The sequence below is a fragment of the Camelus ferus genome, chromosome 1 (genome assembly GCF_009834535.1).
Source record: "Camelus ferus isolate YT-003-E chromosome 1, BCGSAC_Cfer_1.0, whole genome shotgun sequence".
In the NCBI taxonomy this organism is placed as follows: domain Eukaryota; kingdom Metazoa; phylum Chordata; class Mammalia; order Artiodactyla; family Camelidae; genus Camelus; species Camelus ferus.
Window position 1 is genome coordinate 61,157,142 of NC_045696.1, and position 22,123 is coordinate 61,179,264.

General features: G+C 45.4%; 1 long non-coding RNA gene across 4 annotated transcripts; it reads left to right on the forward strand.

Annotated features, from left to right (window-relative positions):
• Nucleotides 1–1,906: 1,906 nt before the first annotated feature.
• LOC116664095 lies at nt 1,907–21,785 on the forward strand. Of its 4 annotated transcripts, XR_004320431.1 has the most exons (6): nt 1,907–2,099; nt 5,224–5,383; nt 10,397–10,534; nt 12,859–12,913; nt 13,587–13,685; nt 19,818–21,785. It is a non-coding gene; the product is annotated as an uncharacterized LOC116664095 (long non-coding RNA). The 4 variants fall into 4 exon arrangements; XR_004320432.1 differs by lacking the exon at nt 12,859–12,913 and having other exon boundaries at nt 10,397–10,631; XR_004320433.1 differs by lacking the exon at nt 12,859–12,913.
• The last annotated feature ends 338 nt before the right edge of the window (nt 21,786–22,123 follow it).

Consider the following 22,123-nt stretch of genomic DNA (forward strand, 5'->3'; position numbering starts at 1 on the left):
TTTAAACATAAGCAATTCCTCCTGTTGTTACAAAACACTTCATGTACATGTTTTTTTAAGTATGCATAATATTCCATTGAGTGGACTGCCATCTCAATTTATTTAATTCCATTGACACTTGGGCTATTTCCTTGTTCCTAGGACAAGTAACGCAGAGATGATTTCATATCTAAGCTCATTTCCTTAAGTTTTGCTTCACTGCTCTGACCTTCCTTCTCCTACAGCAGGAAGTCAATGAATGTGAATTAGTTAAGTCGACAGGATGTAGGTGTATTCTTGGATACCTGGGGTTCATTACATTTCTAATGCTGACAGTCTAATGGTAGAGGCAAAACCAACAGTAAAATGAGACCATTACTTGGGTGAGCTGAAAATGATGGGTGGATTAAGGATTCTGCAGGTAGATTGGGAAACAGGTAGAGTCCCTCAGGAATGCCTTCCTAGGTGGTGGGGTCCCTGCCTTGATCTGTGATGACCACTGCCAGGCCTCTCCTTTGAATACCTGAGCTTGATACATAGCCCAGGTGATAGTCTAGAGAAAGGAATCCAGAAGGAATTTGAAAGAGAAAGGGGGTGGGGTGGGAGAATTTAGCCAGTGAGTCAGAACAGAACTAAAAATGGAAACAGTCCTGGAGCAAAAGCTAGATGGGGACTGAGGTCCTCTCCTCCCCTGGTCCCCAGGGAGAGGAACCTGCTGAAGCTGGAGGGGTGGGCCAGGGAGAAGGAAGGAGAGCAGAGCCAGGGAGTCCCAGCAAGCCCCAGTCCCCGGGGTACAGTGGAGGCAGCAGAACGCAAGGTCAGCCTGGCACTCCAATAGCCCTGTTACTCTGTGAACTGGGTGCCGGACACTGCCTGGCACAGGGGATGCTGAGATGAGCAAGACACAGCCCCTGCTCTCACAGGGTCACAAGCTCGAGGGAGCTAGACATGGGGGGAGGGACATTTAATGACAAGCCCTCTAGATTTGTGGCCCTGAGGTCTGGGTATACGTTGGGCAATGGAGCAAGCTCATTGAGGGCAATCCGAGAGGATCACTTCCTTGTATGAGTCTCAGAGGGCTGCTGTAACAAAGTACCACAAACTTGGTGGCTTAATACAACAGAAATGTATTCTAGCCCAGCTCTGGAGGCCAGAAATCCTAAATCAAGTTGTTGGCAGAAGCGTGTTCCTGCCGAAGTCTCTAGGGAAGAATCCTTTGCTTTCTCTAACATCTGGTGGTTGCTGGCACTCTTGGCATCCTTGGCTCACAGCTGCATCCCTTCAATCTCTGCCTCCATCATCACATGGCCATCTTCTCCCCGGTGTGTCTGCGTCTATTTTCTCTTCTTATAAGGACAAAAGTCATTGGAGGACTGGGCACGCTAATCCAGTAGGACCTCAGTTTAACTTAATTGATCGCATCTGCAAAGACTCTATTTCCAAATAAAGTCACATTCTGAGGTTTTTAGTGACATGATTTTGGGAATGGACATTTATTCAACCCAGTACAACCTCTTTGAAGAAGTTTGAGAAGTTAAGTATTGGGGAGGGTATAGGTCAGTGGTAGAGTGCATGCCTAGCATGCAAGAGGTCCTGGGTTCAATCCCCATTACCGCCATTCAAAATAAATAAATAAACAAAGGAACCTGATTACCTGTCCCCACCAAAAAAAAAAAAAAAAAAAAAAAAAGAAGAAGAAGAAGAAGAAGAAAAAAAGAGAAGGTAAGTATGGATCATTACAATAGATGACTTGGTCTCTGCAGGGAAGACTGGTAGTTGAGCCCACTTCCCCCTGTGCTGGCTCTGGAAATTCCCAACTGCCTGCCCTCGTCACCACTGAGTCACAAGCCAGGTTGAGTGACCAAGGGAAATGGGCTGGATTAATTCCCTGATCAAACTTCCCTGGGGTGGGGGGTGGGGAGTGAGACAGTCAGCAGACCCAGGAGCTCCAGCCTGGCTGCCTCCTGCCCTGCTGAGACCACCCTCCACTGCCCAGGAGGGCTGAAGAGAAGTGGTGAGAGCAGGGGAGAAGGGCCCCGCTGGAGCCAACCACACCTGCCTCCCCAACCGTGATATCAGCCTTGCTGTCTTGAATGTGGACTTGCTACAGCTGAGTGAAGGTATCACACTTTCTGGTTTCCTTCTGAACGTGGAAAAGAAGGGTGGGCAAGGGGTGAGGGATAGGACAGTACACTTAAAAATGAACTACCCCTACCCTGTCCTCAGGCATTCCACAACTGGGCTTGTCAGCCAACTCCCCAGCCCCTAGAGTGACCCTCCCCACACACACCGCTCTCAAGGGTGGGGAAGGAACTCAACCCAGACATTTTCTCTTTCACTTACACAATCCCAGACTCTCCGTTGATGGGAAAAAGCGACTTCTTATCTTGTCCGCCCCCTTGAAATTACTTCTTCAGGTGCATTTAGAATGTTCACTTTCCCAGCCCTCGGTTCCTACCCACGCCCCCTGGTGCCCTGGGGAGCTGGGACCCAGGTGGGAGGAAGAAGCCAGAGGTTTAGGATGAACAAGCCTGCTCCCTACATTGCTACAGGGACTGCAAGATAAAGTTTTCAAGGAAATGAGTTTCAGCTTCTGGCAGTCTAGAGATTGCTTTCGTCATGAGACACCAAGTCCAGAATAAACTGCCCAGGACCTGACCTCAGGTCCACGAGATAAGCCTGAGGGAGGAGGTCACCGGCTTGTTCGGGAAAGTAGGGTGTGAGTGGGGCCCATCTCTGAGCCCCTGAAGAAAGTCTGAGTGCTCCGGGGGAAAGGGAAAGGGCTTTGGAACCACCAAGGGCAAGCTGCTTCCGAGCTGAACCTCAGTCTCCCCCTCTGAACAATGGGAATAGTAATAATAATTCCTATGAGCTTAGAGCATAGAAGGTTCTCAGCAAATGTGAGAATCTCCCACAGGGAAGGTGGACGTAGAAAGAGAGCCAAAAAGTTGTTTTAAGTGAGAGTCTAGGATTGTTCTGGGTAGAAAGGCCAGCTCATGGAAGTGAGAGGAATATAGTATGATTCTTGCTAGATGAATAACTCTGGAAGAGAGATGGGGAGGAGGGGTGGGCAGGCCTGACCATAGGGCTTGTGAGGTTACTGTCCCCACCAGTGTCCTGGTAAACTAGGAGATGGTCAGCTGGACTAGATCAAGTGAATGGATGTTAATTATAGGCAGATAAGCTCATTTTATGTAGTGATTATGGGAGTCGATAAATTCGTCAAGAAATATGATTCAGAGGCTGGGAGGGAGGGAGAGGGCCTGTTTGTGAGAGTGAGGTTTTGAGAATCAGAAGCAATCGTACTGAATCCATCTACTAAAAAAATATAACACACAAGGGCAGGGAAGAGGCGGGTCCTGGAAGGATATTTTTGAGGGCTTTTTTTTTGTTCTGACACTAGACTGTTTCACGGAGTAGTGAAAGCCTGCAGGCCCAGGATGCACAGATGTGCGTCAGGAGTTCAGATACAGGCTCCAGTATCTTACAGTGATTAACATATATTGTATGGTTGTTAAATTATTGTGATATGCAATATAATAGTATATATTCTTTATTCTTATTGTATTAGCCTAGTTCAAGTGTGAGATTGGCTTTCTGAAAATGCTTTAAAAATTTTCACAACTGTTATTGCCTGGGGAGCCCCTGAATGTCTGATTGCCCTTAACATGTCTGGGCGGCCGAACCCCAAACCCCTGGTCCCTTTGAGACACTTTGGCCACTGCCCTTGGTTAGTTTGCCCCTCTGCCAAGAGCAGGCACATACCTGCAAGGAACCAGCTTTCAGAGGACCCACCCCATCCCCCACCTATGCCAGCAGAGTAAAGATCATTGTACTTTGCCTAAAGGATTAAGAACATGAAACTCACGGTTCATGGGGCTCATCCCGGCCGGCCCTGTGGCCACTCCTTTTGGCACTTGTCCTCCTCCAAGGGCAATGAGAGGCCACTGCAGGGATTTAAGCAGGAGTGACATGATCAGACTTTTGGTTCAAAGAGGGTAGAATCAAGTGGCAAAGGAGCAACACAAGAGGCAAAGAGATGAGAGAAGAGGCTTCATGGACTAGCCCAGGCAAGACATGATGGTGTATGGAGAAGTACAGTGTCAGGGAGGTGGAGAAGTGCTTGGTTGGAGGGAGGTTTCGGGGATAGAACCCACAGGCTTGATGGGAGAGGTCATTCTTCTGCTCCACTTTGAGCCATGGGAAGGATGATGGTGCCAGTAACTAAGAAGGGGAACACCAGTGGAGCAGTAAGTTGGAGACATGAAGCGGGGTTTCAGGAGGAGAGGACATGAGTTCCTTTTGGGTAGGGTGACCATTTACCACTGTCCAGACCAGCACAAATTTAAAAATGAAAGGAGGCACCACTGGTGCAGTTGGGACAACGACATGAACTGAGCCTGTAGCTGGCAAATCAGACACACGGTCGTTCTCATTTGGGGACATATTGAAGTGGGAGGTATCGATGAGATACTCTGGTGAAGATATCAAATAGACAGGAGATGTACGTGCCTGAGTTTAGACGAAATTTTTGACCATAGAGTTTTCCACCAGGAAAACAAGGGAGTTGTTTCATTCCAATTGCTTTACGGTGTTTAGGACACGTTTTATGACTGTTGTCACTATTTGATACCATAATTTAAAAAAAAAAGAAAGAAAGAAAGAAAGAACAAACCAACGAGCATGAAACAAAACCCTTATTCTCTGGTTAGAGCCTTGCCTTCCCTCCCCACCAGCCCTCAGCAAGAACGAGAAGCAAAGGTAAAATTTACTCGTGTTTTTCTCCATGTCTGTGAGTCTGCGCTTCTGTATAAATGACCAGTGCATTAAACAAAGCAAAACAATGACTTCTTGCACACTTCTCAGGGCCCAAAGAACAGCCTTTCATCAGATGAGTGCAGAGGGTGAGGAAGGCAAAGAGAAAGTGGGGAGGCCAGGAGGGAAGTGCTGAGCAAATGTCGAGGTTTGATTCAGGCATCCAGGCCAGATCTTGAACTTCTGAACCATGGGAAAGGGCCACTGTGGGTGGAGTCCCTGGGACATAGGAACTCGTTCTGACTGAGGCAGATCAGGAGTCCAGCCCTTGTAGATGCAGCCTAGGTGTGGGGGTGGAGGGATGTAACAAGAATAAATGAGGTGGTGAAACCAGAGCTCCTACAAGGTGTTAGTAGTTTGATGCTGCCAACCTGCGAGGCACTAAGAAATGTGAGATGTACTCATAGCTGACTCACCCAAATTCTCTAGAATGCAGGTGAAATCCTTTGGGTACCTGGCTGGAATCCAGAATGACTTCCCTGAGTGGAGGAAGCCTCAGAAAGGAGGAAAATTGCAGAGAAGAGGCTGAGGAGCATCCCAGGGGCCTGCGTTGCAAGGAGCAGCATCTCCTGTCTCACTGTGCTGGGAGGTGAGGGTTGGGAGGGGGGCTTTGTGCAGAGGGCACTTATGTTTGGGGGTTTCCTTGGGTGGGTATTTCTGTTTTCTGCCTGGGATGGAGGCAGAGGGGAGTGAGAGAGAGAAGGTGGGTGGGGATGAGGATGTGAAAGTCTTCATCTCAGGGAGGAGGGGCTTTTTGCAGGAATAGCCTTGGCCAGGGACTCCCAGCTTCCCTCTGGTGTTTTGAGACCTCAGACCCTTCCTCCCCGGCTTTGCTGCCATCTCCTGCCCTGGCTTGCGATGCTCTGACTGTGGCCTACATCTACTTGCTGGGGAGGAGGCCCTCCTTCATGTTGCCTCCAGGGCTTCCTTCACCCTGCTGCAATCTCTTGTGTTTCCCACTCTGCCTGACTGGTCCTCACAGTGCCTCAGGGTTTGACTGAAGCTTATTCATCAGGTCTTTGCTGAGGCTCTTTCTATCCCCCCAGGCAAACCAACCATAGCTTCCTCACCTGCCCTCCTGCTAGGGGGTTTCCTAGGTGCCCAGAGCCCCAGCCTTGCCTCTCCTCCTGGTCCCTCCTGGACTGGCCTGTGCACCATGACTTTACATTCCATTTACTGAGCTGAAAAGATAGACCTACCTGATGTCCAAAACTGTGAAGGGTCTGCCATACTTTCATGGATTTAGGCAGAAGACAGGAAACTCATGCATCAGAGACAAAGGACTTTGTGACTCCAGGTGCAGTGGGGAACCTGACCTTCATGTTCACATTGGCTTCCCTTGTCTCCGAAGTCCCATAGGGCGATGCAGAGGCAGGCCCAAGTGGATTCTGGGACACAATGGATTTGCATCAAAGCCGAGGAACCCTTACTTTAGGGAAACCCCAATCTTTTTAAGGGACTGCAAGAAAACCTTCCCAAACTTTCCCCAGAGGTAGACATCATCGTTATTATATTGGGCTGCAAACACATTTGCCTTTTGTCCCTGAGGGAGACACTATCTCTGTCTTCCAAGGCTGTTCACACTTTATAAACACCCTTGAAAAGATAGTGTAGAACAAAAGGCTGTCAGTACTTCTGCTTCTTTTGTTTTTATGAGGGTGGAGGTAATTGGGTTTAATAATTTATTTATATTTGGAGGAGGTACTGGGGATTGAACCCAGGACCTCGTGCATGCTGAGAATGCACTCCACCACTTGATCTATACCCTCCCCCCAGTACCTCTGCTTCTGGGACTTGCAGAAATGTGAGAGACCAATGGGGATTTATCTCCCAACATCCAAGACTGAGGGATCCCCAAGTCTGACTGGCTCAGCTTGTTGGCTCTTTCTCCTCCCTTGGGTTTACTGGGGAGACTCACTCAAGTGCCCTGTACTCCCTTCCCCCAGGTCTCTGTGCCCAGCACAGTGCCTGACCCCTAATGATTCTCAATATATATTTGTCAAATGGATGAATAAATACCTGGGTCTTTACAGAATTTCTGCTTTACAATGTAAAAAAATAGCTTAAATATTAAAGAAACCACAATAGAAATGACAACTAACATTTATCAAGTACTTACCACCTGCTGGCACAGTCAGTTCCACTGTAACCAGAGCTGGCTTCACGGGTATGTCCCTGTGCGGTCAGACAGGGCCTCAGGCTTAGGAGGGCACCGGGCTTGGTTTAAAGCTCTGCTGCCATCATCTCGAAATTCTTAGTTTTTTCATTTTTTTTCACAAGGGGCCTCACGTTTTCATTTCACATTAGGCCCCACAAATTACATGGCTGGTGCTGGCTATAACACTACATACGCTTTCCTAAAATTCACAGTGCTCTGCAGAATCATGGACTGAAAAGTCACAGGGCTTATGGGGAAAATGGGGTTGGGACACAATACTCAGACTTTGTCAGTGACATATAAAAAATATACCTAGTAAAAATGGTAGGAAGGTTTTGCACATTGAATGGTTAAGAAATACCTGACTACTACAATAAGTATGGCACTTGGCCTTGAGAGAGACTTGAGGTTGGCTTCTGAATGCGGGTGTTGGAAAAGATGTTGGCTCCTGGACGTGGCAGCTGTGTGTTATAGTGGAGGGTGGAGGGTATCAATTATCTGATGCCAGATGTGGAAGGATGTGGCTCATAGCACATGTGGTGAACTGAGGAAGCTGGAGATGTCTGCGGAGTGGCCATGTATGCGTTTTTCGTATTCCTCAGTGGCTCGGTTCAGCTGCGTGCAGTTTTCTGCTTTCACTTAGCGTTTCTCATCATTCATAAGCAAATGTAAAATTTGCAGTAGGTTCAGACTGTTCCCTCATATATCAATCGCACTGGAACAAATTAGCATTTCTGAGACAAGCATTATAGCAGACTCTCGTGCGCTGCTCTAACGTTTACAGGAACTGACCCATAAAACCTTCTCAATTCTAACCCCGGGAGGTAGTTACTAGCAGAGATTCCCATGAGAAAGTGATGAGGACCCAGTCTAAGGGAGGGGCACGGGGAACCTCACAGAGTCTGTCCTCCTCTGTACCACACGCTAAACTCTCAAGCTTCCCAGAGAATCTGTAAACAATGAAAATTGCTGCCTTCCAAGGGCCAGCCAGCCTGGTCAGGACTGATTGCCTAAATGGGCCCCTCACCCAGCCACCTACTTATCAATTGACAAAGAATATATAAAAATAAAAACAAAATCACTGCTCCCAGGCAAATTTTCTTCTCTCCCCTCTTTTAAAAATCCTGTTTTGCTTTTGTTCATTAACAACAGCGTATTGGCTGTTGCACCTCATACATGTAAGTAAATTATTTGCATGCAGATAACTACCTCTATGTCTCTGAGTAGCTCAGAGGTTTAGTAACTCGTCCAGGATTTTGCAGCAAACATGGACCAGAGCCAGAATTAGAGTGCAGGTCTGTCTCTCTCCACAGCTTTTCACTCTTGCTACTCAGTGTCTTCCCACAGTGACAGAGTATCCTGGTGGAGAGGTCAAGGTAGGAAAGGCAGGTGGGGTTTGAGGGCTGGTGAGAGGACCCATCGCAGATGACAAATGGCTGTGCCTGGCCCAAGAGGCAGGACTTTGAAGGGCCTTTCTGCCCTGGAATCTTCCTGACAAGCCCATCAGGGGTGGGAGTGAGGGCACTGGGAGGAATGCAGGCCAACCCTCCTCTGTCCCACGTCGGGGGCAGAGTTGGGGTGCCAGGCTTTGTGCCCAGGAAGGAGGCATGTGGCCCTGAGGTAGGTAGAAACTGGGCCTAATCAGGGATCTGAAAGAAGGCCAGAGGGATTGGGGCTGAGGGGGAAGGATGAGTGAAACAAGTCTAGAGAGCTGGGTAGGAGTCAGGTCCTTCAGGTAATCAAACTCTATGGGCATAAGGATCTCCTGGGGGAGCTGTTTCCAAGGCCAGCTCTGGAGCCCACCCTCCACTGAGCCTCAGCCAGAACACCTGCATTTTTATTTATTTCCCCAAGTGAGGCTGAGGAAGGTGGCCAGAAAAGGACTCTCACTTCAAGGAGTACAGATGTAGGTCTTATCAGCCATTTGAAGGATCTAGGACTTATTCTAAGTGGAGTGGAGCTGTTGAGACCAAAACCATGCAGCAGGCTGGCTGGCACAGATCTGAACACAGTTTTGATTCCTAAACCAGAGGGACACTATCTCTTCCTAAAAGGAAGATGGAGTCATATGGGTGCACTGAGGGCTGCAGGAAGGACCCTCCAGGTGAGGGAATGGTGTCAGCCAGAATTTGCGTGGCTCAGAGGTGGGTGAGGCAAGGCAGCCACAGAGCCACTGACCTTAGCTGAGTCACGATGCTGGTCTCCTTTCCCCATTACCTTGCGGGGGCCTCACATAGTCCCAACCCAAGTGCTTTTGCATCTGAATCTCATTTTGACCTTACACATAGTGTACTGCTGTGGGGAGGGTCGACCAGAATCATTCTCCTTCTTTCCCCAATGATTACACTGAGGCTCCCCTAAGCGAAGGTGCTGTGAAAGTATTTCAATCTACAATGGAACCTGAGGATATAACTTAAGGGAAACAAAACTTAAAAACTGACAGACTGATTTTTCATAAATGCCTCATTAACAGAAACTGGTAATATTGGTATTTTCTTAAATGATAGGGAGTTGCTCAGGGGTGACTTCATATCAACCTTGAGAAATTCTGCTTATGGTTTCCATAGGCATAAAGAAGAAATGGTCTCACAAAATGAACTGACTTGAGCTCTGTTGTATAACTGGACTGGTTGCATCTGCTTGGGGAATTTTCAAAGCTGGTCTCTGTTTTTTATTTCAGGAGACTCTAACTGAATCCTCTCTATACATTCCCTGCCCATAAACACAGGCTACCCCAACCCCTCAGCAGACTTAAATGTAGCTTGCTACAGTTTGCATGTTTTTTTTTTATTGAGTTATAGTCATTTTACAATGTCGTGTCAATTTCTGGTGTACAGCCCAATTTTAGTCATACATGAATATACATATATTCGTTTTCATATTCTTTTTCACCATGAGCTACTACAAGATCTTGAATATAATTCCCTGTGTTATATAGTATATATTTGTTTATCTATTCTATATATACCTGTCAGTATCTACAAATCTCAAACTCCCAGCCTGTCCCTTCCCACCTTCCTCCCCTCTGGCAACCACAAGTTCGTATTCTATGTCTATCAGTCTGTTTCTGTTTTATATTTAAGTTCATTTGTCCTCTTCTTCTTCTTCTTCTTTTTTAGATTCCATATATAAGTGATATCATATGGTATTTTTCTTCCTCTTTCTAGCTTACTTCACTTAGAATGACATTCTCCAGGGACATTCATGTTGCTGCAAATGGCATTATGTTGTCATTTTATGGCTGAATAGTATTCCATTGTATAAATATACCACAACTTCTTTATCCAGTCATCTGTCGATGGACGTTTAGGTTGTTTCCATGTCTTGGCTATTGTAAATAGTGCTGCTAGTTTGCATGTTTTTAATTGCAGTTCTTCTGCTATTCTGGAATAAACTCATCTTTTTGACAATTTTGAGCTTGCCTCATTTTATCTTTTTATTTAGGTTAATATTCCTTGGCATCAGAAATTGGATTCAAAGGAAATGACCTCAAAGGACAATGACTCTTGGAATTGAGCAAGGTGCCTGCACTGAACCCCTTGTGCTCATCACTTCCATGAGTTGTTCATGACTTGCAGTTTGGTGAGTCTCCTCTTGGATTCTGAGCTCCCTCCCTTTGGTTGAGCTCTCCGACTTTATGACTTTATTTGGAATCTGTTTAAAGGATTTGTCCTTTTTGGTGAGTAGTCATTTGTTTTCTTATTGGGAGCATGCTAGAATTTTGGTATAATTCCTTTGGGATTCTTGAGAGCAAAAATGAATGAATGAATGAGTAAATAAATAAGTAAATAATCAGTGGGTATGGGTCAAACAAATAAACACTACTAAGAGTACTTCCCACCTCCTGATGAGAAACTTTGTTTTCAGAGCAAGACTCCCATGAGAGCATAAACTGGTCATGGATAGGCCAGATTGACATTAGGTTGCCTGCAATTTCCGTGCAACACGGGACACCTGGTTACGGGTCGAACAACTAGGGCAAAAGGCCATCAGTCAGGAAAAAAAAAATAAAGAGAATCCCATGAAAGGCACTCTGTGAAACCAAACACAGCTCTCACCCTGAAACAACCCCCTTCAGACTATTAAGGAATTTTCTTTTGCTTTCAAGAAACCCTCTGAGATATGTGATCCCAGTCATCTGAATGGTCTAAGGGTGGCCTTCCTTGAAACACCCCGGCTGGGTTTACATTAAAAAAAATTATGGTTTTTCCTTATGTGCATTTTTGACTAAATGGACCAACCTTACTAAAGATGACTTAGAACTTCAAGGGCCATTTGAGGAACTTTAGATCTCCCCAAACTTGTTTTTCTATGGACTAAATTAGAAGGCTGAGGCAAGAGAACTAAATAATCAGAATGGAATAGCTATTTTAATTGGTAATGAGAGGCTTCTAAAGGATTCAGAATTCTAAAACTGCCTCTTTACAAAATACTATTTCTAAGTTAACAAAAGCAAATAAACAACTGAAAGGAGATTTTTAAAAAGCATTTGAGGCCTCTTCCTCGGCAGCACCAGCCAAGGTTTCCCATAATCTCACTGCTCCACCTTCTCTACCACCTTTGCCTTCTTCCAACCCCTTCCTTTATCTGAGCTCCTTTCTTCTCTAGTGCTGTAACCTAACCAACTGTACCTGCTAAAATTCTCTTTTGTAAAGTTAGGCCTTCTGAGGATCCTGCTAAACCTTAATTTCTTAAGTCCCATGGACCAAAGCTGAATTTAGAGCTACAGTAAAAGATTTTCCCAAAGTCACTGTGGATCCTCATAGATTTGCTGAAGAATTCAGTATTGCAATTCAACTTTATCAGCCTGACTTCTCTGATCTTTATCCATTAGTCCACATGCTTACTGGAGAAAGTTAAGCCCAGCCTTGGATGAAAACTGCTAGTTGAGAAAGCCCTGAACCATCTTTAGAATTCCAAGTAAGTCAACCACCAGCTCTTTTATATGACCAAGCTGGTACCATAGCCAAAAGGTTGCATCTTGCCATTCCAAGGACTTTCCCTAAAGTGGTAGACTAGAACAAAATTCATGCATGCACCCCAAAGCCTGCCAAATCTATTCATAATTACTACAGCAGGCTTCAAACTATTTTTAAAGAAAATTCTGGACTCCCTGTAGACATTGAATCCACTAGGGTGACCTTTAATTTAATGTTTATAAATTATTTAAACAGAGACCTACTTCTGTTAGTCAAGAGAACCCACATAGAATGGGAAACAATATCTACCCCTGATCTTGTCAATCTAGCTAACCAATTAGCCTATGCCCTAGAAAATGATTCTAAAAGAAGGGCAAATAAAATCTAAATCACTAAGGCCAACTAGTGGAATCTCCCAAGCAAACTCTTCCTACCATACTCTGTCATGATGGTAAACAACCTGGCCATGGAAAAGGGACTGCTACAAACTTAAAAGGTTTAGATGATTACAGCTTCCCAAGGGTCAAGGCTCAAACTCATCTCAATGATGGGGATCCAAGGAAACACAGAGACCGTTTCCCATTCTACAATATGTCCTGGTATAGTGTTATCAGTCATAATTCCAGCTATTACCTTAAAATATTACATATCATAAAAATAACCAAATTTACTTGTTAATTGCATCATCTTGTGTGTATGTGAGCTCTCACCAGATATTTAACAATGGCTGTTTTTAAGTCTTTTGTCACTCACCATCTTCAAAGAGATCCATGGGAAAGACTCTGACAAGTACTCTAAAATGCAGGTTTCTGATGACTTTACAATCATAACACTGAGCTGGGTAAGAATTTCTAAAACTTTTATGAAACACTGATTCATAAAGCTGCTAACCCAAGATCAAGCAAAACAAGAATTAATTACATAAGAATGAATAAACTGATAAAGATGACTATATTTCTGATTATAAAACCCCCTCTTTCATTCCAGGGAAAAGAATCTGAGTAAAGGGACCCAACTATGCCTTATTCTTAGAAGACACTAGGTATTTATTTTTATGTGGAAGAAACGTATGTTCTACACTTCCCCTTAATTGGAAAAGACATTATGGGATCATTGCCCTCACCCCTATTGTTAAAATTAGAAAAACTCTTCCTTCTACTTGATCGGGGGACTTCCTCCTATCATCTTAAAAGGACATGTTGGAACTAGGAAGGTTATCCTTTTGGGTGGATGCCTACGTGTGACCCTATAGTAGATAGAAAAGGTTTGGTGCTTACTTTCCCCAGAGCCTTTTTAGTTTGGATTGGAGTAGCAGACCTTGAAAAAGCAATTCATAATCTTTCCATAATTACATCTGCCACTTTCAGTGCTTCTGTCTAAGCTTCTGAATATGGACAAACCTTGCAGAAGCAGTCCTACAAAACTGCAGACCCTAAATCTCCTCACTACTTAGAAAGGAGAACCTGTGCCCTCCTTGGAGAAGAATGCTATTTTTATGTTGAGAAAACAACACAATAACTAAAAATAATGAAAGACAATATCAGGCTGCCAGAAGGCAGTAGGAAAAACTGGTTGAGAAGTATTTTTCAATCAACAGCTGTCATTGAGATTTGGTCCTTAGTTTAATCTTTTAATTTAAATTTCTGCTGTCTGTTAGTAAACAAATGTCTCCTTCTCAAATGCACATACAAAATAAAATTCTTTTCTCTTTGAAGGCTTTCTGGAATTCAACTGACCATGAAAACTAAACTATATAACTTAGAGGGACACAACTGAGATTCTTCATTTTTCAATCCTTTTGTTATTTAAATGAGGTCAGTGAAATTCCATACCATTTCCCTTTTTTTGTGGGACAAACCACCCGAGGATGGTCTTCCTCAGCTTCATGGGAAAAGACACCTGAGGGCAACCCTCTTCAGCTCCACAGAAAATACAATACAATCTACCTTTAGAGAACTATACCTTAGACAAAAATTAACAAACAAACCTGAATAACATAATTGATCAGCAATGCTTTCTGTGAAAGATCTTGGTCAAAAGAGGAAAATGTGAAAGAATTTTAATCTAAGATGGAACCTGGGGATATAAAATGGAAAACGAAATTTAAGCATTGAGAGACAGATTTTTTTGTAAATACCTCATTTACAGAAAACTGATAATATTGGAATTTTCTTAAATGATGAAGAGTTGCTTCATATCAATCTTGGGAAATTTTGCTTATGGTTTCCAGAGGCATAAAGAAATGATCCAAGTCAGGTTGGTCTCACAAAATGAGCTGAATTGAGCTTTTTTTTATATGACTGTACTGGTTTTGTCTGCTCAGGGAATTTTCAAAGCTGGTCTCCATTTATTATTGTTTTTCATTTTAGCAGACTCTAACTGAATTCTCCTCTCTTTACCTTCCTGCCCATGCATGTCCCGAATTACAATTCCTCTGCTATTCCTGAATAAATTCATCTTTTTGACAATTTTGAGCTTACCTCATTTTACCTTTTTCTTTAGATTTATGTCATTTCCTTGATGGCCTATGTTAAGTCAGTGAGTAGAAAAATGTGACTCCAGGGCCCAGTGAGGGAACAGGACTGGATTTGTCAATGGGCAGCCAGGGTGGTCCTTGCCCGTCCCAGAGGTTATGAGATAGCAGCGAGCTCTGTTGTTACTGATCCCTCACAGGCAGGAGGCTGGGTGAAATGAGCTCTAGATTTTGACCACAGGGGTCTTCTGTGTGGGTACTGCTTTTGTTCAAGGAGGTCATGAAGATACCAAAACCTGGGCAGCCTCACCACTGTGTGACCTTGGGCAGCTTCTCCCACTCTGCACCTTGGTTTCCTATCTGTGAAATGAGGTTGGACTAGTCCATGGCTACAGTTTCTTCCAGCTCTGACACTGTCGGACTCTGAGTCTGCTTGGGTGGATCCTTGATCCTGGAGGGTGCTTGGCCTGGGCAGCAGTGACCCCAGTGCCAAGAGGAACAAGGAAGTAAAAGAATGTTTCAAATTCAGTTTCAATCTGGGCTGTTATGAGAACTGGGTGGAGAATGGGGTGCAAGGTAGGAATGTCACAGGCAGGGAGGAAGCGGCTGTGAACTCAGGTCCCTGGGCCAGGCAGAGGAAATGGATTCCGCTGCATGGTATCCTGGCAGAGGTGAGGACGACGTAGGGGAGTCCCCAAGGGAGGACTCTTGCTGGTCTCCACAGGCCCACAAGAAGCTCCCTCTTTTCTTACAACCAGGTTGGGTCAGAGGAGCAGGACCAGGGCAGTCACTGATGAAAGGGAAGATAGGGGATGGGAGGCTCTGAGTTCTCAGCTCCCAGAGCTTTCTTGCCATCACCCAGCACCCCAGGCAGCCCCTCACCACCTGCCTGCCCCGTCTCCCCAGGTGAGAGCTCAGACCATGTGCCTCCCCTAGGGATGACCTTCATGCTCTGTCCAGCACTGCAGAGCTTCACCATGGCTGTGCAGACCCACAGCCATCTCTCGGGCTTCCCAGGCTAAGATGGTGTCTCCGTCTGGCTTGTCCTCCTGGGTTTAGCCTCAAACTGCTCTGAAACCCAGCCTGCAGCAGCCTGTTTCCTCTGCCCTCCTGTTTCTCACAACTCTCCTCTCCCCACCGCCCTGCAGGATTGGGCACCTACCAAACCTCCAGTCTGTGTCTAATCAGGCATCTCCCTGACTAATCTCCCCTCTTGTCATCCTTCTCCCTTTTCTCTCTTCTCTCCTCCTTCATGCACCTCAGGCCACTAGCTGGCCTTTTGCCCATGCTAAGGTGGCCAACCCGTGATGATCCCTTTGGCCCTCAGCAAATTTAACATTTATGAAATATCCACATTTCCTAAAGCCCATCATTCTAGAGTTGGGAGGTGCTCCATGGGAGGTGACAAGGAGCCTACCGGCCACTTTGGTGGAGCCCATCCTCTCGGTCCAGTAGCCAAGAGTGAGGTCTTGTCCGAGCCTCAGCCTCTGGGGAAATGACTCCTGCCAACCACATCCACTAGAGGACACTTGACATATAAACCAGAGTGCCAGTAAGTTAACTGAAAATTTAAGATAGAACTCCCAAACTGGCTGAATGCTTGAGGCCTTTTAATTTATTCTCCCCTCTTCTGGTCTGTTTGTCTTCAGCAGGGGCTTTCCCTTTGCAAGGATTAGAACACTTGTGTCTGATAACAGGGTATTTCCTTCACAACTTCTGGGTCTCTGGAAACGTAAATTAAGTAGCTTGGTATGCCTGGAATCAAAATTAAGCAGGAGGGAAGTGTAAGGCTGCATTTCCCAAAGCAGAACACTCTTGCATGAACAATTTTCCCATACAAATGACTCATAAAGTCAAGTAAGTTTGAAAAAGGCTGCATACTTCACCCCTACCCTGGAAATTCACTATGTATGTTGGCCTAGTCAAAGCTCTGAAATGAACAATTTTACAAGAGATTTTCCAAACTTATTTGACCATGAAACTGTTTTCCCCACACTACCTAACACGCTAGATGGCTAATGCTGGGCTACTGTCAGGTACGGTTTCGGGGAAGTGCCGAGCTGGGCTCCTGTCCCCAGGGCCTCTCCCTTTCCATCAGGCTGCCCCACCTGGCTCAGCTCCTGGGCGCACTTTCTTGTTCTCCTTGTTGATCAGCCTCTGCTTTCTTTATCTGTGTTATTTGCATTGTCAGGGCTCTGACAGCCCTTCTATACCCTGATGATAGCTTGGGAGGCCTTTTTGTGTTTAAGATGACTTCTATACCAGCAACAGAGGATGAAAGTCCTGTTTAGAAGAACCAGGTTGAAGGAATTCAAGAAAAAAAACATAAACTGCAGGTGCACTGAGCTAATAAAAAAGCAGATGTCCATGAGGAATTCAGAAATGCAGGCATGAACCTGGGCTGAGTTTGGGGATGACACCTGGGGAGACAAGAATTGCTCTGACTTACACAGTGAACAGAATCTGGATTGTAGGGGTAATCTTAGAAGAAGGGGTGAGGAGAAGCCTTGGAAAAGGAGAGGAAGCCAGATTTCACAAATAAAAATATAGAGCATTCAGTAAAATTTGAATTTCACATGAATAACAGATAATTTTCAAATATATCTCATATGGTATTTGGGACATACTTATACTAAAGATTATTTGTTGTGCATGTGAAATTCAAATTTAATGGAACATCCTGTGTTTTATCTGGCAACTCTGTGCAGCAAGAAGGGGAGGCCTGGGTGGCAGGGGCAGTGAGGCTGGGGGCAGGCCTGGGGCGAGTGACAAGAAGACTGCCTGCCCCTTTGTGACAGGCAGCTGCTTGCTGTGCAGTGTGGCCAGCGACCTGGAGACCACAGTCAGTGTTCTACCGGAGGGAGGTGCCTCATGGGGGTGGACACGGGGCTAGGATCAAGGAGAGGAAGGCTCTGTCTCACATTTGGCTTGGCACAGGGACAGACAGAAAAGCAGAACTGCCTTGTACAGGGTGGAGCCCAAGAAGCCGCCAGGCAGGAAATTGGAGCAGGGTGTCAAGGGGTAGGGGGGCTGGCACAAGACCGTCTCCTCCATCCCCTGAGCACCAAAGCGTTCTCAGTGTCTGGGAGGAGCATTGAACTTGAGGGAGGTGGGATGGGGCTTGATCCAACCTCATTACTAGACTCCAAGGAAAGGATGACTCCAGTTGACCTTGGGTCACAGATACTTGTATACGTACACGTGTACATGTGTGTGTGTATGATCTTACCTGTTACATGTTAGTTTTATCAGTCTAACTCTCAGAATCCTAGGGATACCTTATTGTTATCCTTAAAAGGGACCTCCAAGACCAGTTATTTCAGTACCCTCATGGTAGACATGAAGAAATTGAGGCCCAGAGAGGTGAAACAGCTTGTCCAGAGTCTCACAGCTGAGCCAGAACTAGAATCCCCTGCGGTAACCACAGCTCCGTCTGTTATTCTAGGTTTTCTCTCCACATTTAAGAGTTAACATTGCTGTGTCTCAGTTTCCTCATCTATAAAATGGGGACAATGATAGTATCTCACAGGATTGTTGCAAGGATTAACTAAAATGCTATGTGATTAGAAGTGTCCATCACGGCTACCTGTTCAATAAGGGCTGGCTGTTTTTAATTGTCATCTGTTTATGCCTGTGTTGTTTCAGTCTTTGAAAAGCTGATGCCATGACAGAATTAGACATGCAAAAGATTAACTAGAGGAAATGCCTTAGAAAGAAAAAGAGGAGTATATTAGTTACCCACTACTGCATAACGAATTACTCCAAAACTTCGTGGAAGTGGAAGTTAAAACAACAGACATTCATTATTTCACAGTTTCTGCAGGTCAGAAATCTGGAGAGACTGAGCTAGGTTTTTGTGGCTCAGGGCCTCTTGGGAGGTTGCAGCTGAGTTGTCAGCGTGGGTGACAGTCAGTTAAAGGCTTCCAAGCTCACTCAGGGGACTGCTGGCTGGAGGCTCCTTGCCGTGTGGGCTACAGCTGCTCAACAACAAGGCTGATGGCTTCCCCCAGAGTGAGTGATCTGAGAGAGAGAGCAACCAGGCAGAAGCTGTAGTGGCTTTTATAACCTAATCTCAGAAGTGACATGTTATCACTCGTGCTCTATTCTACTGGGCACTCAGACTGACATAGTACAGAGGGGGAGGGGACGGCTGAGGACCGGAGTGGAGGGAGGGGGCGGGAGGAGGCACAACTGTGCTCACCACCAAGCCAGTGTCCAAAATGCCTGCAGGTGGGAGGTGCACTTTCTCTGCCTCTCCTCCCTCCTCCTCCTCTCTCTCCTTCCCTCCCCTCCTCTCCTCGCCCTTCTTCCTTCCTTTTTCCCTTTTTATTTTTATTTTTTGTTGGGGGAGGTAATTAGGTCTTTTTATTTATTTATTTTTAGAGGAGTTACCAGGGATTGAACCCAGGAACTCATGCATGCTAAGCATGTGCTCTACCACTTAAGCTGTACCCTCCCCTCCCTTCCTTTTTATTTTTTCAGACAAATGCAATACACAAATGTTACAGGAAGTCTTACTTAAAGGGTGGGAAATCACATACAACCCATCTTCTTCACCTTAACACTTTTTTTCACTCCCAATTTTCTCATCTACATACACATTTTAACATAGCTGCAGCCACACCTAAGCACCAGCCTATAGAGGCATGCAGGTGGGGCCAGGCAGCCTCCAAGCAAGAGAAGAGGAGGGGACATGAGAGGCGGTTGGGTTGCAGCTGAGGCTGGGGTAGGGACTGAGGCTGGGATGGGACTGAGGCCGGGGTGGGACTGAGGCTGGGGTGGGACTGAGGCTGGGGTGGGACTGAGGCTGGATAGGGACTGAGGCTGGGGTGGGACTGAGGCTGGCAGCAGCACTCACAACAGCGTCTCACTGGGAGGGATCAAACATGGGGGGGCATTGCATGTAAAAAAAATTGAGTTGATTCTTCCTGGGTGCCCAGAGTGACAACTAATAATTAAAGAAGGTTTGACAGGATGAGGGAGGGAAGGGGGAAAGATGGCTCTGAGGATGTACCAGAGGAAGAAGGCCACGGAGATGGTACAGCCTGTATAATGGAGCAGAAGAGGCAGAAATGCCACAGCGAAAGACACCGAACAAGAGAAGGATTGGGGTAGGCATCAGAAACAGGCTGGTGGTCAAGGAGCTTCTGTGCCGAAGTTCTCATACCTTGGAGTCACATCACATCCAGGAAGGAGCTACATCTCTCACCCCAATCTCCATCGACTTGCAGATGGTCGTGGGTCCTCAGGTGGAGGTGAGAGAGATGACTCGGCAGGCTTACTGACCCTGGCCGATTAACGAGGGAAAGAAAGTGCCAGGCTGATGAAAGGCAGGACACTTATCTTATCCCACAGGTGGCTCCTTAATTCCAATGACATAGTACTGTAGGACGATTTATGATTTACAATTGCTGCATTAGTCCCAAGGACATACCCCAGTATCTCTTTCCTTGTTCTCTTTCTCCCCCTGAAGTTTCAGGTTTAGGGCTGAGCTCCATGGGAGGAAAGAGCCAATAGGGGAAGACGACTGGCCCCACCGGCCTGGAGGGAAGATCACGATGGCAGAGTCTTCTGATCATTCTCCTGCAGCCTGATGTGGGCAGGGGGCTGTCTCCACCAGCTACCAGGCTGACGCTCCCTGCTCCAGTGTTTTCCTCTCTGAGAAATAAAAGCAGTTCTTTTTTTTTTCACTTTGTCCCTCTGCCTCTACTGAGAATTCTTTCTCCATTGATGGACAAGGACCCACACATTTGGGGTGCTTTCCAGTTTGGGGGTCTCTATCCCTAACAGAGTCACTGAGGAGTCACTCCTCTGCTTTGCTGCGGCAGGAGGACTAAGGAAGATGCTCGCCTCAGCCGGGGGCCTTCAGCTCCCATCCGCCCACAGTGAATGGCTGGAAAGGAGAAGGGGCCGCCCCCACTAAAGGGAAGCTGAGGGCTTACACTGGAAAAGGGGAGAGTCAGGCCATTGCTGGGAAGGGGAGATTGGAGGTGAGGAGGACCTTCTAGGGGCCTGGGGGTTGTGGGGCAGAGCAGAGGTGCCTCCCACAGGGGCCCCAGGGAGGCGCGTGGGGTGGGGCCTCCCTCAGTTGGGGGGGCCTGCTCTGTACCCGCGCTGTGCTCCATGCCCTGTGCCCTCAGAGATCCGCTGAGCCCTGCTGAGCCCTCCCTCACAATAATCCTCTGGAAGGGGACTGCTTCCTGTCCCAGCCAAGAGGAGACTGAGGCTCAGGGAAGTCTAAATCACTGCTTCCCACGGTGTGGTCCGCAGACCTGTTCTGGTCACTGTGAGGTTAGTACAGGAATTGAGAGCAGGTAACTGGAAACCTTTACAGCACTTTGACAGAGAAGTTGTCTGCTCTTGTATAATAAAACAGCTTGAAAAGAATTGTGAAAAAGTCTTATGAAGAAAAATTTAAACTGTTAATGAAAGAGTTTTAAAAGTCCTGAATAAACAGGCAGACATGGTGTGTTCCCAGATGGAAAGCACTGATAGTATAAACATATTCATTCTTCCCACATTCATCTCTGCAGTTAGGATAAAAATGCTACTGTTATTATTTGGAACTTGAAAATGTGATTCTGGAGCTCATATGGAAAAATAAATTTTGAGTAAATTGCCAGACATCAAAATGTAAAACTATAGCAACTTAAAAAAAAGTATAGTCTTGGTCCAAGAATTGGTAAACAGATCAATGTAAGGGAATAATATTAGAGAAAAATTACGGAAATTAAATGAAGATTTTTGACAATGTTGAAACTCTGGTACTAAATGAAATAATATCCCTCTGTAGTTAATACACGCGTCTCTAGGGATGTTAATTCCACTTCATACTGCGCTGGGGAAGTCTATATTCAGGGGACCCATCAAGAAACACTCATCGAAAACAAAATTTTGAAGAAAAATTCCACAAGGAAGAAAAAAAGAGTTGTTTGCTTTGCAAGAGTGTGATTTGAAAACCAAAATACTCTTACGGAGTTTGATAAATCCCACAAATGTTTGGCTGAAATGGGAAGGGTTTGCAGACTACGGCCCACAGACCAAATCCAGCAGCAGCCTAGTTTTTTAAATAAAGTTTTATTGGAACACAGCCACACCCACTCATTTTTATACTGTCTATGGCTGCTTTCATGCCCTGATGGCAGAGTTGAGTAGTTGTGACAGAGACTGCATGGCCCTTTAAAGAAAAAGTTTGCCAACCTCTGCTTTATGTAATTAAACTAGAATACATTAAAAGTTAGATGGAGTGTTATAATTATGCTATAATTTATTTTTAATCAGAAAAATACTCTGGGCAATCATTGTGTATTTATAATCATAAAAATGTTGCAAATTATACCCTACAATTTGATAAATATGAAATAAACATATTATCATATAAAATGTTGGGATTAATGCTTTATATGTCTTTGGGTTTTTGTTTTCCTTTTTCTAGTAATTCTCTTTTTTTCTGTTTTTTTCTTCCAGCTTTATTGAGTTGTAACTGACATGCAGTGCTGTATAAGTTTAAGGTGTACAGAATGACAGCATGATGACTTGACTTACATCATAAATGATTGCCACAATAAATTCAATGAACAGTCACCATCTCACATAGATACAAAAGGAAAAGAAAAAAAATATTTTTTCCTTGTAATAAGAACTCTAGGGTTTTCTCTCTTAACAACTTTTGTTTATGGTATATAGCAGTGTCAGTTATCTTTGTCATGTTGTATATTACATTCCTTGTACTTACTTATTTTATAACTGGAAGTTTGTCCCTTTTGACTACCTTCATCT